This window comes from Meriones unguiculatus, chromosome 17, assembly GCF_030254825.1.
Source record: "Meriones unguiculatus strain TT.TT164.6M chromosome 17, Bangor_MerUng_6.1, whole genome shotgun sequence".
Classification (NCBI taxonomy): Eukaryota; Metazoa; Chordata; class Mammalia; order Rodentia; family Muridae; genus Meriones; species Meriones unguiculatus.
The window spans coordinates 83,905,696-83,921,649 of NC_083364.1; positions in this window are offsets into that span (position 1 = coordinate 83,905,696).

Consider the following 15,954-nt stretch of genomic DNA (forward strand, 5'->3'; position numbering starts at 1 on the left):
GTGGGCATGAGCCTGGCAGCCGGATAACATGTTAAACTCCCTTTCTCTCTGTAAGGTCATGTCCAGCATGGATACCTTTTCATGCAGATAAGGCACTCTCTGCACCTTAGTTAGTACACTCACTATGAAATCCTCTACCTACTCTCCAAAGGTTTAAGCAGCCTTTGTTCCCCCCAATTAAATGAGCGGTCTCAACTGAAGCTTGCCCCCAGAAATCTGTTTCTCACCAGAGGTCTATTCGCTCGTTGCCATTCTGCCTCCCACTTCCTACCCTCAGGATTCCCAGGTCAAAGTCATGAGCTGACCATGTCAGGAAGGAATAAAGGTAGCACAAAGAAATGTTCCAAGGAATGTTCCCTATTCCTAAATCCCAATTGGTGTGAAAATGTAATTGTAACTTGGCATAGATATTCCTGGTTTACAAGTTTAAAAGCTTTGTAAAATTTTGGCTTGGGGGTCACAGTTCAACTTCTGAGTTTATTCTGTGTACGTTATAGCCACTGTTGAGTGACCTAAAAAAATATGCATTGAGCTGGTGTTTGAGTTGTTCTTGATCAAAGCGGGCCCCATAATAATGTGTGTTAAATTAAAAAGTGAATGATTTTCTCACATGGGTGATTCCTGGATGCCTGGTTCTGACAATACTAATGGATTTCACAAGAGAAACCAAGGGTGTTTCAGGAGGGAAATTACTTCCACTTTCTCTTATATATACAATTAGCGATTTAAATTTCTTTTCAAACAATCAGCTAAAAACCCACTTGATTAAACATGCACATATTCATGTGTAGTATAGGAAGATTTACACTTCTGAATAATTATTTATCCCTTTCTCTAAGTATTTTAAAATGAGAATAGTCAAAGTTATTATCATTGTGTACTATATGTTAATATATATATTACAATAATAGAAATTGCCCATTTATAAAAATAAATTCTAGGGAGTCCTCAGAAATGAAACAGTTGATTACAAATGGGGTAATTTTGGAAGAAACAAATTTCTTAGTTGTAATGCATCACTTAAAATTATTATAAGCAAGTTAGTCTTAGAAAGACTTTTCAGTGGAGTTTGTAAATTTAATCATTTCATTATTTAGAGTGGATATGTAATATACTCACTAAGGTTCTTTAGATTTTTCTTTTTGGCAGTTACTGACTAGTTTCTTTCACTTAACCCTCATGAAAGTTTAATCTCAATTAGTGAGGAGTTTTGAAAGAAAATGGCCCTCATAGGTTAATAGGGAGTTTCACTATTAGAAAGTGGAGCCTTGTTGGGAGTAGATGTGGCTTGTTGGAGGAAGTGTGTCAATGGGGGCAGACTTTGACGTCCCAAAAGCTCAAGTTAGGTCTACTACTTCAATGTATCTTCCTGCTGCCTGACAATCTGAATGTGGAACTCTCAGCTCCTTATCGAACACCATGTTTGCCAGAATGCTAGCATGTTTCTTATCATGACAATAATTGACTGATCCTCTGAAAATATAAGCCAGACCCAATTAAGTGTTTTCTTTTATCAGAGTAGACATGATCATGGTGTCTCTTCACAGGAATGAAAACCCTAGCTAAAACAATAAGATTTTTATCTCAATTGCTGAGCAGTCAACTGGGCTTTCAAAACAGGCACTATTTTATCACACATTAGTTTTTCAGAAACTGAATCACATGCAAGGTACATTTTTCCATTAAAGCCGTCCATTTCTTTCTTTCTTTCTTTTTTTCTTTCATACTGAAACTACAATTTCAATTGAGCATTAATAACCTTTTATTGGCAGTATTTAACCTGTCATAGTCAAAGTTTTAAGTGACACTGAAGCTTTAAAATTTTTAAAGCACTTAGAATCTGAGTTGCCTATAATATAGCTGTGCAGAAAGTTTGAGAAACATCATGAATTTATGTATGAATTATAATGGAACCCACAAAAGATGATAATTCTAGGATAAAAAGCAAAGAAGTGAACTCAAGAACATAGAGTTTTTACATTACATGCTATCCCTCTCAGGAAAACATAATAACTTGTTAAACCATATACTTTGTTCAGATAAGTCCTAATATATTGCTTTCTCTACCAAACATTTTTTTATGTACTTAAGGCAGAAGTTCCAGATTAGTTTATATCTTATTCGGTAAAGAAACTTCCATTCTTCAGAGTAAAGAGATCTTCAGCTCACTGTTAAGGTAGTTGCTTGACAATGCAATTTTGGGAATGTGACTTAATTTTGTGATGGTTATGTAATTTCTTATTATAATGTATAGCCATATTTTTTTAAACACAGTGCCTTAATTTTGTTATGGTTATGCAATTTCTTATTATAATGCACATGATGTTTTTTAAACACTGTCTCTTCATTTTGTAATCATTATGTAATTTCTTGTTATAAGGCACATCCTTAATATTAATTTACAAAGAGATGGACTTATCAACAAAATGAAAGATTACTTGTCTCCATCTAACATTTGAATATAGAATATAAGGCTTTTTAAAGCCATAGTTTATAATCTCATATGTATGAAAAAGTGATGTGAGTCTACCAGTTGGTGCAGGAACTAGGAAGTTTAATATAGCCATAAAATTACAGAAATTTCACAAGGCCTCACACCTACATGAATAGATTCAGAAAATTTGTGACTGCTAAGAGCAGGTTGGGAAATCAGCTTAAGCTCCCCAGTTATAAAATCTTAAGTGCTCATCCCTTGAAACAAATACATGTGAGCAACCTTAACTTGTCAGCATGTTATATTTGTATATGCATATTGATAAATATTAATGTGTACATATACAACAAAAATAAAGTTGAAGAGATCTTAAATTTGAGAGAGAGTTCACTGGTTGCTAGAAGATTTTGAGAGGGAAAAAGGAGGTGTAGGAACCTGAAAATTTCAAAGAACCTTGAATAAAGTAGGATTCATAAGGAAAAGATAATAAATAGTTAGAATTCAAACACAGAGCAGTAAAAGAATTAAAAAGTAGACGAAGTGATGATGTATTGAAAATGAATGAAAACAGTAACAATAAGTTTGGAAACCAAAAAAATTAGTATGTTTGTGGATAAAGAGTCAAATGAAAGTAACAATATTGAAGAGGAAATAAATGTCTAAATACTTGCACATACCCGAGGAGTAATTGTGTTAGACATATGAAAATGAATACCGAAAAATACCAGAGAAGGGGGAAGATGAAGTTAAGCTATTAACATGGTCAATACTCAACAAGGCTGACAATTTACATGTATGTTGAGCCTCAGCATACAATAGCGATTACAACCTTGTATTGATTGTCAACCAAACTGATGATTACAGAAGCTCCGTCTTCTGCATGGTGAGTAAACAGTCTCAGAGGTAACCTTGATTTATTTAAAGTGGATTAACACTACATCTAAAAACCTGCAAATATGCAAAGTATGGTCAGTTTGAATTCAGTTAATTTTTATGATTTATTTAGGTATAAATATATTATATGACTAAGTTCAAAATAATACTAATACAATCATTGAAATATTCAAAATAGCATTGTGGATTGAAGTGCGCTTTGGTAACTCATATTAGGATGAGATTATGAACTTCACACAACTTCTGGATTAACTTCTGGATATCAATAATTACTAATGTGCAATAACTCTAAAAATCATATATGTATATGTGTATGTGCATGCCTGTGGAGGGTATGTGTGTGTGGTATGTCTACTCTCTTAAATAATATAAAGTATAAAATGTGGAGGTTGTACTAGAGGAGTAGTTTAGTACTGTGCTTGCCTGACATCTATCTGCATATCTTTGGGACAATCAACAGGATCTCTAAACACACACACACACACACACACACACACAACACATAGGCACACGTATGTACACTGAGGCTGTATTAGAGTGGTTTGTAGGGTTTGGACAGAGTAGTCCATCAATGGATAAAATCTGATGGAAAGAGCTAGAATCCAGTAGTTGCCAGATTCACAAGATTGGATGACACCTCTACCAGCCTGGTACTAGAGTGCCAGGAGATTCCCAGAGAGTTCCTCTCTATAAACAAAACCTGTAGAAATGGGCTCTAATCCCAGTAAAAGCAGATTGCAGAAAAAAGATAAACGAACTTATCAGAAAAAGCGAATACAAGAGGCATATCTTTGTCTTTTCTGCTTAATTGAATTTTGGTTAAAGATGACATGAATTTTACGGGATCTTTGGCAATCTTGTTTGTTTCTTATCATCTGTTGATTACCATGACTTCATACCCTGACTAATCTTTCCCAAAAATCTCATCCACCATCCAAACTAACATGAAACTAGCTAATGAACAATTATATGAATATTATTTAACAACAGAAAAATTATAGTAAATACAACTCTAAATAGATCATTTGTAAGCTCATGAGAAACGTTCTTCTGACAGAATATTTTTGGCCTTATAATGAGTATCTATTGTGCATTATTTCCATATTTTATTGCTATAAAAATGAAAAATGATTTTAGGATTTTAGAGGCACCTACATATACATTTCATGGTGTGACCATTAACTGACAAAATTTTGTCAAATATGCATATTCTATAAGACTAATATCTTTTGTCCTTTTTTATGTTGAATTTTACATGCTAAGATATTTTTATCTTTACACATTGAATATTTCTTTATCCTTTTTTATTTTTTTATCAGTTACATTTTATTAACTCTGTATCCCAGCCGTGTCCCGATCCCTCATTCCCTCCCAGTCCCTCCCTCCCTCCCTCATCTCCACCCTGCCCCTTTCCAAGTCCACTGATAGGGGGGACCTCCTCCCCATTCATCTGATCCTGTTTTATCAGGTATCTTCAGGACTGGCTGCAAAGCCCTCCTCTGTGGCCTAACAGGACTGCTCCTCCCTTCGGGGGTGGGGAGACCAAAGAGCCAGTCATTGAGTTCCTGTTAGAAATAGTCCTTGTTCCCCTCACTTTGGGATACCAATTGGTTACTGAGCTACCACAGGCTACATCTGAGTTCTTTATCCTTATTCTACATGGCTTTTTCACAAAGTTGGGTATAGTTATCTTCACAGTCAAGAAATTTCTTGTGATTTATCTTTCCTGGTGTTTCTTGTAAAATAGGCAAGACTGTAAGTAATGCCAGGAATTAAAAATAAATTTGGGCTTGTAGTGGTTTGAATGAGGATGATCCCATAGACTTATATATTTTAATGTTTGGTTGCTATTTGGTTAAACGTGTTGGGGAAGAGTTAGGAGGTGTTATCTTGGTGATGGTGGTGTGTCATTAGAGGTATCCTTTGACATTTCAAAAGTTCTATTTATCTCTGCCTTTAACTTGCACATCAGGTATAAGCTCTGAATGGCTATCCCGTATTTATGCCTGCTGGCTTCCTCGAATGTTCCCCATAATAATGACCATGGACTCAATCTCTGATACAAAAGGCAAACTCCTAATTATTTGCTTTCTTTAATAAGTTATCTTGGCCATGGTGACTCTTCACATCAGTAAAAAAAAAAAAAAAAAGTCACTGATGGTGCTGGTGAGATGGCTCAGCAAGGAACAGGACAAAAACAGGTAAACAAAGTGAGTTGATCTCCATAACTGCAGTAAAGGAGACAGGAGAGAAATAACTATAAAAAGTTGTTTTCTGATCTACAAAAGCATTTCCACATGTACAAGCCCCCTCTCTCACAGCCTGTATATACACAATAAAAATTAAAAAAAATATATATATATATAAAGATTTAAAATATACTATTTTCTAAATGTGGCTTAATTCTCTGCTTCATTGCCTGATATTCACAAACCATCACAATGTTTGAGCAAACTTTCTGATGTTTAGAATGGCTCAGTTCAGTCTAGGTTGCCTTATTAAAATACATATAGATGTCTTGTAAAACACCTTTGTGCAAAGATCTGTGAGGAATTTTTCATTCAAATTGTCATTCAGTGAGATGCTGAGTAAAACCTGGGGTATCTATATCATCCCAACATCACTCCAGTCTCACAGCCTATTGCAGAAGTGGGGTTAGAAAGACTGGAAGATCCGAGGGTAAGACAAAGCTAGAGCAAAGCAGCATCTTCTGCACACAGTGGGTCTTCTGGACTGATCACCTCACAACAGCTGGGATTGTTTGCACAAGCACCTTACAAAGTCAAAGCAATCAACAATCTAACATGTAAGCTGGGAAGGTTTATGAGCCTCTACCCATAATGGGAGAGCTATGGAGAACTGATGGCTTCTCAGGAAAGGCAAATCAGATTTCTCTCAATGTATGCCTCTGTTATCGATAGCGCAATGTAGCAGATGACTGTAACCCTGTAAATACATGTGCAGCCCAAATTAGACTTGGTGGATTCTTTTTTTTTTTTATTTTAAACATGTAAATTTTAATTTTTATGTCATAACACATGGTAAACATTCTAAAATACATTGTTAAACCTTACGGCAGCTACTCAATGTCAATGTCCAAATCACATAGTATTTCCATATATTGATTTTACTATCATTGGCAAGGTTTAATGTAACTTGATATTGAGGCTGAAAAGGTCGTGGAGCCTCAGAAGTAAGTAAATGTCTTTTTTTTTTTTTTTTTTTTTTTTTGTTAACTCACAGTTATTTTTTTTTTTTCAATGCAGTTTATTCAGGAACATTGAACAATCCTCGGACCCCGGGGAAAGCCAGCCCCCAGCTTAAATAGCCTCTGGGTAGCCAACCCAGGCCTGCCACGGGGGCAATGCAGATAGGTCCACATACATGGAAGCAAGCCAGATCCTCGACCTTAGCCAAATGTGGAGTTGTTTGTGACAGAGAGCACTCACCATCGGGAAGGTGGAAGGCAGAAACCAGTCAATCTTTAAGGCATAGCATTCCGCAGCTCTCTACAGTTCCCCCTTTTTGTTTTAGACGCATCAGGCAAGAGTAGAGGTCTGATCTCTGATATTAGAAATAAATTGGGACTTTGTACAGATGTTCATTTAGGTGTCATCCACCCAAAGAGCATCAGACCCGTCCGATACCTTTTTCTCAGAGGCGGGACCTGGGGCATCAACCCGCATGCAATCAGACATGCTCTTCTCTGGGTCCAAAGCAGCTGCAGTGCTTAGCCTCACATCCTGAGCGTATCATTTTAGCTATTTATGGTATCCAACCATGCTTGGGGAGAATGTCCTGCTTCAATGGCTGTAAAGGCCTGAATGATCATGGCTGCATCACACTGTTGTGAGACACTAATCTTGCATATATACCACAGACAAACCAAGGAGACCAACACCAGAAGGCCTGCTAACACTCCCATGCCCGCCCATTCCTTCAGATGATTCATTGCTGCAGCAATCCATGTTGATAATCCTGTGGCTAGTCCTGCGTCCACTCTGGTAGAATTTACTGTGACAATGGCCACTCTCAGCTGCTCCATCGTAGTATCGAATTCTCCAGTCCAATTACCTAAAATATAGCTCGACAATTGTTTAGACAGATTTGCAGCACAGGAAAAATTCTCATGTTGTATGCTAGTGACACAAAGTCCAGCATACTTTCATTGACAGCCAGGTTGAGCGATTTGCCATAGGGTATCAATTTGCTCCTGCAAGAGGTCAATCCTCTGATTGAACACCATCAAGCTTCCTTTTAGTTGAGCATTAATTCCTTTATGTACAACTAAGGCATGAGCTACATTGGCTAAATGATTATTCAGGGTCTGAGCAGTCTGCCCAGTATGACTCATGGCTAATGCCCTCGTGGTAGCTCCAACAGCCGTCAATGAGATGTTAGTAACAATGGTGGCTGTAGTTCCAAGATCCCTTTTCTGTCTGAAGAGAGTCATAGCATGAGGGGCATCAATGGGCACAGGCACCCAGTGAGGCATGCGAGTAACCAGGGCATACCTAAATTTACTAGCATTCCAGCATTTCATTACCACAATTACTTGGCTCTATCTGGCTAATAATGAATAAAAATGGGGGATATAGACAAACAGGTGTGGGCTTATAGGAAATATTATGAGAAGCCTTAACCCCTCATTAAAACATCCTGCATCAGTTCTAGAACTAGCAGTGGTGGTGTCCGAGGTCTGAGTAGGTTCAGGAGACCATTGCCCCCAGGGGCGAGAAGTGCTCCATGCCAATTGACTAACTCCATGTTTTCCTCCAATTTTGAAAGTCATTTAAGGTTCTTAAATTATTTTTTCCCTTTTTTCTTAAATTTTTCATCAATTACACTTTATTCATTCTGCATCCCCCCGTAAGCTCCTCCCTCCACTCTTCCCAATCCCACCCTCCCTCCTCCGTCTGCTTGCATGCCACTCCCCAAGTCCACTAATAGGGGAGGTTCTCCTCTCCTTTCTGATCTTAGTCTATCAGTTCACATCAAAAGTGGCTGTATTGTCCTCTACTGTGGCCTGGTAAGGCTGCTCCCCCCCCCCCAGAGGGAGGTGATCAAAGAGCAGGCCAATCAGATTATGTTAGAGGCAGTCCCTCTTCACATTACTATGTAACCCAATTGGACTCTGAACTTCCCTGGGCTACATCTGTGCAGGGGTTCTAGGTTATCTCCATGAATAGTCCTTGGTTGGAGTATGAGTCTCTGGGAAGTTCCCTATGTTCAAATTTTCTTGTTCTGTTGCTCTCCTTGTGGAGACCCTGTCCTCTCCAGCTCTTACTATTTCCCAGTTCTTACCTAAAATTCCGTTCACCTGCCCAACAGTTGCCCATCCAGCTCAGCATCTGCTTTGATAGTCTGAAGGGCAGAGGCTTTCAGAGGCCCTCTGTGGTAGGTTCCTAGGTTGTTTCCTGTTTTCTTCTTCTTCTGATGTCCATCCTCTTTGCCTTTCTGCATGGGGATTGGACGTTTTAGTTAGGGTCCTCTCTCTTGATTAGTTTCTTTAGATGCACAGGTTTTAGTGGGTTTGTCCTATGTTGTATGTCTATATGAGTGAGTATATACCATGTGTGTCTTTTTGCTTCTGGGACAACTCACTCAGGATGATCCTTTCCAGATCCCACCATTTACCTGCAAATTTCATGATTTCCTTATTTTTCATTGCTGAGTAATATTCCATTGTGTAGATGTACCACAATTTCTGCATCCATTCTTCAGTTGAGGGGCATCTGGGTTGTTTCCTGCTTCTGGCTATTACAAATAAAGCTGCTACAAACATGGTTGAGCAAATGTCCTTTTTGTGTACTTGAGCCTCTTTTGGATATATGCCCAGTAGTGGTATGGCTGGATCTTGAGGAAGCGCTATTCCTAGATGTCTGAGAAAGCGCCAGATTGATTTCCAGAGTGGTTGTACAAGTTTACATTCCCACCAGCAGTGGAGGAGGGTTCCCCTTTCTCCACAACCTCTCCAGCATGTGTTGTCACTTGAGTTTTTGATCTTGGCCATTCTCATGGGTGTAAGGTGAAATCTCAGGGTTGTTTTGATTTGCATTTCCCTAATGGCTAGTGAGGTTGAGCATTTCTTTAAGTGCCTCTCTGCCATTCGGTATTCCTCTACAGAGAATTCTCTGTTTAGCTCTGTTCCCCATTTTTTAAGTGGATTACTTGGTTTGCTGCTTTTCAGCTTCTTTAGTTCTTTATATACACTGGATATGAGTCCTCTGTCAGATAAAGGGTTGGTGAAGATTCTTTCCCAATCTGTAGGTGGTCGCTTTGTTTTGATGACGGTGTCCTTTGCTTTACAGAAGCTTTTCAGTTTCATGAGGTCCCATTTATTGGTTGTTGCTCTTAGAGCCTTTGCTGTTGGTGTTCTGTTCAGGAAGTTTTCCCCTGTACCAATGAGTTCTAGGGTATTTCCCACTTTTTTTTCAAGCCGATTTAATGTGTCTGGTTTTATGTTGAGGTCTTTGATCCACTTGGACTTCAGTTTTGTGCAGGGTGACAAGTATGGATCTATTTTCATTTTTCTACATGTTGACATCCAGTTAGACCAGCACCATTTGTTGAAGATGCTATCTTTTTTCCATTGTATGGTTTTGGCATCTTTGTCAAAGATCAGGTGTCCATAAGTGTGTGGGTTTATTTCTGGGTCCTCTGTTCGGTTCCATTGATCCACCATTCTGTTTCTATGCCAGTACCTTGCAGTTTTTAAAACTGTTGCTCTATAGTACAACTTAAGATCAGGGATGGAGATACCTCCAGAAGATCTTTTATTGTAGAGGATTGTTTTAGCAATTCTGGGTTTCTTGTTATTCCATATGAAGTTGAGAATTTTCCTTTCCAGGTCTGTAAAGAATTGTGTTGGTAATTTGATGGGCATTGCATGAATCTGTAGATTGCTTTTGGTAAGATGGCCATTTTTACTATGTTAATCTTGCCAAGCCATGAGCATGGGAGATCTTTCCATCTTCTCATATCTTCTTCTAATTCTTTCTTCAGAGATTTGAAATTTTTTTCATACAAGTCTTTGACTTCCTTGGTTAGGGTTACTCCGAGGTACCTTATGTCATTTGTGGCTATTGTGAAGGGTGTTGTTTCCTTAATTTCTTTCTCAGCCCTTTTGTCTTTTGTATACAGGAAGGCTACTGATTTTTTTGATTTAATTTTGTATCCTGCCACTTTGCTGAAGGTGTTTATCAGCTGTAGGAGTTCCCTGGTAGAGTTTTTGGGGTCACTCACGTATATTATCATATCATCTGCAAATAGTGATAATTTGACTTCTTCCCTTCCAATTTGTATCCCCTTGATCTCCTTCAACTGTCTTATTGCTGTAGCAAGGACTTCCAACACTATGTTGAAGAGATATGGAGAGAGTGGGCAGCCTTGTCTTGTCCCTGATTTCAGTGGGATTGCTTTAAGTTTCTCTCCATTCAGTTTGATGTTGGCTATAGGCTTGCTGTATATCGCCTTTACTATGTTTAGATATGTGCCTTGTATCCCTGATCTCTCCAATACTTTAAACATGAATCGATGTTGGATTTTGTCAAAGGCTTTTTCAGCATCTAGGGAGATTATCATGTGGTTTTTTTCTTTCAGTTTGTTAATATGGTGGATCACATTGATGGATTTCCGTATATTGAACCACCCCTGCATACCTGGGATGAAGCCTACTTGGCCATAGTGGATAATATCTTTGATGTGTTCTTGGATTCGGTTTGCAAGTATTTTATTAAGTATTTTTGCATCAATGTTCATAAGGGAGATTGGCTGGAAATTCTCTTTCTTTGTTGAGTCTTTGTGAGGTTTAGGTACCAAGGTGACTGTGGCTTCATAGAATGAATTTGGTAATATTCCTTCTGTTTCTATTTTGTGGAATAGTTTGAAGAGAATTGGTGTTAGCTCTTCTTTGAAGGTCTGGTAGAATTCTGCGCTGAATCCACCTGGTCCTGGGCTTTTTTGGATGGGAGACTTTTGATGACCGCTTCTATTTCTTTGGGGGATATAGGTCTATTTAGTTGATTTACCTGGTCCTGGTTCAGCTTTGGTAAGTCAAATCGATCAAGAAAATTGTCCATTTCATTTAGATTTTCAAATTTTGTGGCATATAGACTTTTGAAGTAAGTCCTAATGATTGGTGTAAGTCCTAATGGATTTCCTCAGTGTCTGTAGTTATATCCCCCTTTTCATTTCTGATTTTGTTGATTTGGGTGGTGTCTCTCTGCCTTTTAGTTAGCCTGGCTAAGGGTTTGTCGATCTTGTTGATTTTCTCAATGAACCAGCTCTTGGTTTCATTGATTCTTTGAATTGTTTTATTTGTTTCCAATTGATTGATTTCAGCCCTGAGTTTGATTATTTCCAGCCGTCTACTCCTTCTTGGTGTGTCTGCTTCTTCTTTTTCTAGGGTTTTTAAGTGAGCCATTAGGGTGCTTGAATGAGATGTCTCGAATTTCTTCTTGAAGGCACTTAGTGCTATGAACTTTCCTCTTAGCACTGCTTTCATTGTGTCCCACAAGTTCGGGTATGTTGTGTCTTCATTTTCATTGATTTCTAGAAAGACTTTAATTTCTTTCTTTATTTCTTCCCTGACCCAGCTGTCATTTAGTAACAAGTTGTTCAGTTTCCATGTGTGTGTAGGCTTTTTGTTATTTCTGTTATTGTTGAGGTCCAGCTTTATTCCATGGTGATCAGACAAGATACATGGGATTATTTCAATCTTCTTGTATCTGTTGAGGCTTGCTTTGTGACCCACTATGTGGTCTATTTTGGAGAAGGTTCCATGAGGTGCTGAGAAGAAGGTAAATTCTTTTGTGTTTGGGTGTAAAGTTCTGTAAATGTCTGTTAGGTCCATTTGATTCATGACCTCTGTCAGAGACATTGTTTCTTTGTTTAATTTCTGTTTGGTTGACCTGTCCTTTGTTGAGAGTGGGGTGTTGAAGTCTCCCACTATTAATGTGTGTGGATCTATATGTGCTTTAAATTTTATCAATGTTTCTTTCACAAATGTGGGGGCCCTTGTATTTGGGGCATAGATGTTCAGGATTGTGATGTCTTCCTGGTGGAATTTTCCCTTGATGAGTATGAAGTGTCCTTCCCCATCTCTTTTGATTAATTTTGGTTGAAAGTCTATTTTATCAGATATTAGAATGGCTACTCCTGCTTGCTTCTTGGGTCCGTTTGCTTGGAAAGTCATCTTCCAACCCTTTACCCTCAGGTAATGTATATCTTTGTGTCTTAGGTGTGTTTCTTGTATGCAACAGATTGCTGGGTTTTGTTTACATATCCATTCTGTTAATCTGTGTCTTTTTATTGGAGAGTTGAGTCCATTGATGTTGAGAGAGATTAATGACCAGTGGCTGTTAGATCTCTTGATTTTGATTTTGGCTGTGGTCATCAGGTTGTGTGCTTGGTTGCTTTTTGTTTTACTGAAGTGAGGTTATTTATTTCCTGTGTTTTCTTGAATGTAGCTAGCTTTCTTGGGTTGTATTTTCCCTTCCAGTGTCTTCTGTAATGCTGGATTTGTTTGTTGGTATTGTTGAAATTTGTTTTTGTCATTGAATATCTTGTTTTCTCCATCTATGAGGACTGAGAGTTTTGCTGGGTATAGTAGCCTGGGCTGACATCTGTGTTCTCTTAGGGTCTGCATGATATCCGTCCAGGCCCTTCTGGCTTTCATAGTCTCTGTTGAAAAGTCAGGTGTGATTCTAATGGGTTTGCCATTATATGTTACTTGGCCTTTTTCCCTTGCAGCTTTTAGTATTTTTTCTTTGTTCTGTATACTTACTGTTTTGATTATTATGTGGCGGGAGGATTTTCTTTTCTGGTCAAATCTGTTGGGTGTTCTGTAGGCCTCATGTATTCTAATTGGCCTCTCCTTTAGCTTGGGGAAATTTTCTTTCAATGATTTTGTTGAAAATATTTTCTGGGCCTTGGAGAAGGGAGTCTTCTTTTTCCTCTATACCTATTATTCTTAGGTTTTGTCTTTTCATATTGTCTTGCATTTCTTGGACGGTCTGTGTCAGGAATTTTTCGGATTTAACATTTTCTTTGACAGATACATCGATTTCTTCCATTGTATCTTCTACACCTGAGATTCTTTCTTCCATCTCTTTTAGTCTGTTGGTTATGCTTACCTCTGTAGTTCCTGTTTTCTTCCCTAGATTCTTCCTTTCCATTATTTCTTCCATTTGTGTTTTCTTTAATTTTTCCAATTCTATCTTCAGGTCTTGAGTTGTTTTGTTTACTTCCTTCACCTGTCTGATTGTACTTTCCTGTTTTTCTTTTAGTTCCTTCAACTCTGTTTCTATCATTTCATTCAGTGTTTTAAGCATTTCCTTTCTAAAGGCCATAAACTGTTTGGCTGCAGCTTCCTCTATTTCTTTAAGGATGGCAATATTCTGTTTGAGTTTATCTTCCTCTATGTCTTTACGAATCTTATTTGTTTCCTCTGTTATCATCTTCATGAGCATACTTGTTAGGTCATCTTCTTGGATTTCAGTTATGGTGGGGTGTCCAGGGCTACTTGCCCCTGGGTAACTGGGTTCTGGAGATGCCATATTGCTCTGTCTTTTGTTGCTTGAGCTTTTACGCTGGCCTCTACCCATTGTGTTATCTTAGGAGTTTGGGGTTATTTTCTGGTGGTTCCTGGGGATCCTGTGGGGGAGAGAATCCCCTTTGCAGAAAGCTGGTTTTTCCTGAAGGATGTCTTCTCAGCTTTTTGGGTATAGTCCCTGAATGGCTGGTGTTTTTTCAGGAGTTGCTCACCTCAGGAATATAGACCTGAGTGGTAACTGTGGTCTTTGTTAGTCGAGAGGGTTCTCCTCTCACCCAGGGAAGTCCTGAGGGCAGCTGCCCTGTTTCTGGGTTTCTTGTTCCAAATTTAATGATCAGCTGCTGTGACCCAGTTGGACATCAGGCGTGCCTCAACTGTTTGTGCTTGTGTCTGGAGCACAGCTGAGTTCTGGCGCCTCGGCCCCACTAGACTGCTAGACTTTTTCTAGGGAAGGATTGGGTGATTTAGATCAGTACAGTTTCCTTCCTTCCCCGTGGATTCTCTGGAGACACGGACTCCTAGTGTCTTTTTGTGCCCTGGTGCACACTGCTCAGTGTCCGCCAGCTGGCTGGCCACATAAATTTGCCTGTGCCTGGAGCACAGCTGTGTGATGGCGGCTCAGTCTCTGCCAGCTGTCTGGTGCGCAGAAACTGCCTGTGTCTGCCTTTGCGGCTTTTGGGAGCCTGAGTGGCTCCCTAAGCTGGGTAATTTTCCGGGGACCTTTTCAGGTTGGGGGTGAGCTGAGTGCTCTGAGATCAGACCCCCCGTTTCTATCTCCGGCGTTGAATCAGGCGCGCAGGCAGGCAGGGCTCTGTGCCGGAACCTGGGTCCCTGGTTCTGGCTCCGGGCTGGCTCCTGGGGTGCCCGTGGAACCCGCCCGAGTCTTTTCCAGGGGATGTCTGGGTGACCTAAGGCCGGTCCCAATTGTTTCCTGTACCCTGGGGTTATCTCTTGACTGAAAATTCCAGTCTCTGATAGTGTGGTGCCCAAGGTTCAGTCTGGGACCGTGACCAGAGACACTGGCTTGTGGCTCTGGGCTGGGGCTGGGGCTGGGGACTGGCAGCCAAGCGTCTGGCGGAACCGGGATCTCTTCTGCGGTTTAGCCGGGTGAGTTAAAAGCTGATTGAATCCCCCACCGTGGGGTATCCTCTCACCTGGGAAACACAATGACTGTGTTTTATGGCCGAGAGTTCTGATTGCTGTTCACTGTGCTGATCCTGCTGTGCTGCTGCTCAGAATGAGAGTCCTCCCGGCGCCGCCATCTTGCCCCTCGACTTGGTGGATTCTTAAAAAATCAAATGGTGGACACCAGTTTTGGAGGTTGTGGGGACTTAGAGTTGGATGTGTTAAGAATTAGAGCAAGACATGGGAATGAGTCTGTTCAAAATATGTTTGAAAATCTCATTCCGTGAATGAACTTATTATATCTGTTTAGCTCTATACCCCATTTTTAATTGGATTACTTGATTGTTGTCGTATAACTTCTTTATTTCTTTATATATTCTGGATATTTGTCCAATGTCATCCAAAGGGTTGGTGAAGATCTTTCCCCAGTCTGTACGCTGTTGTTTTGTTCTGAGGACAGTGTCTTTTGTTTTACAGAAGCGTTTCAGCTTTGTTGTTGTTGTCGTTATTATTTATTTATTTATTTACTTACTTATTTTTTGTTTCAGTTTTATGAGGTCCTATATATTGATTGCTAATCTTAGAGCCTGTGCTACTCTGTACAACAACAAATCATCAGGAGGTATCTCTATCTCTGATCTCAATCTGTACTACAAAGCAATAGTAATAAAAACTGCATGGTACTGGCATAGAAACAGAATTGTGGATCAATAGAATCAAATAGAAGACCCAGAAATAAACCCACACGCATACGGATATTTGATTTTTGACAAAGAAGTGAAAGCCAAACAATGTAAAAAGACTGCATCTTCAACAAATTGTGCTGATCCAGCTGGATATCTACATGTAGAAAAATGCAAATAGATCCATATTCATCATCCTGTGCAAAACTAAAGTCCAAGTGGATGAAAGACCTCAGCATAAAACCAGACACACTAAACCTCTT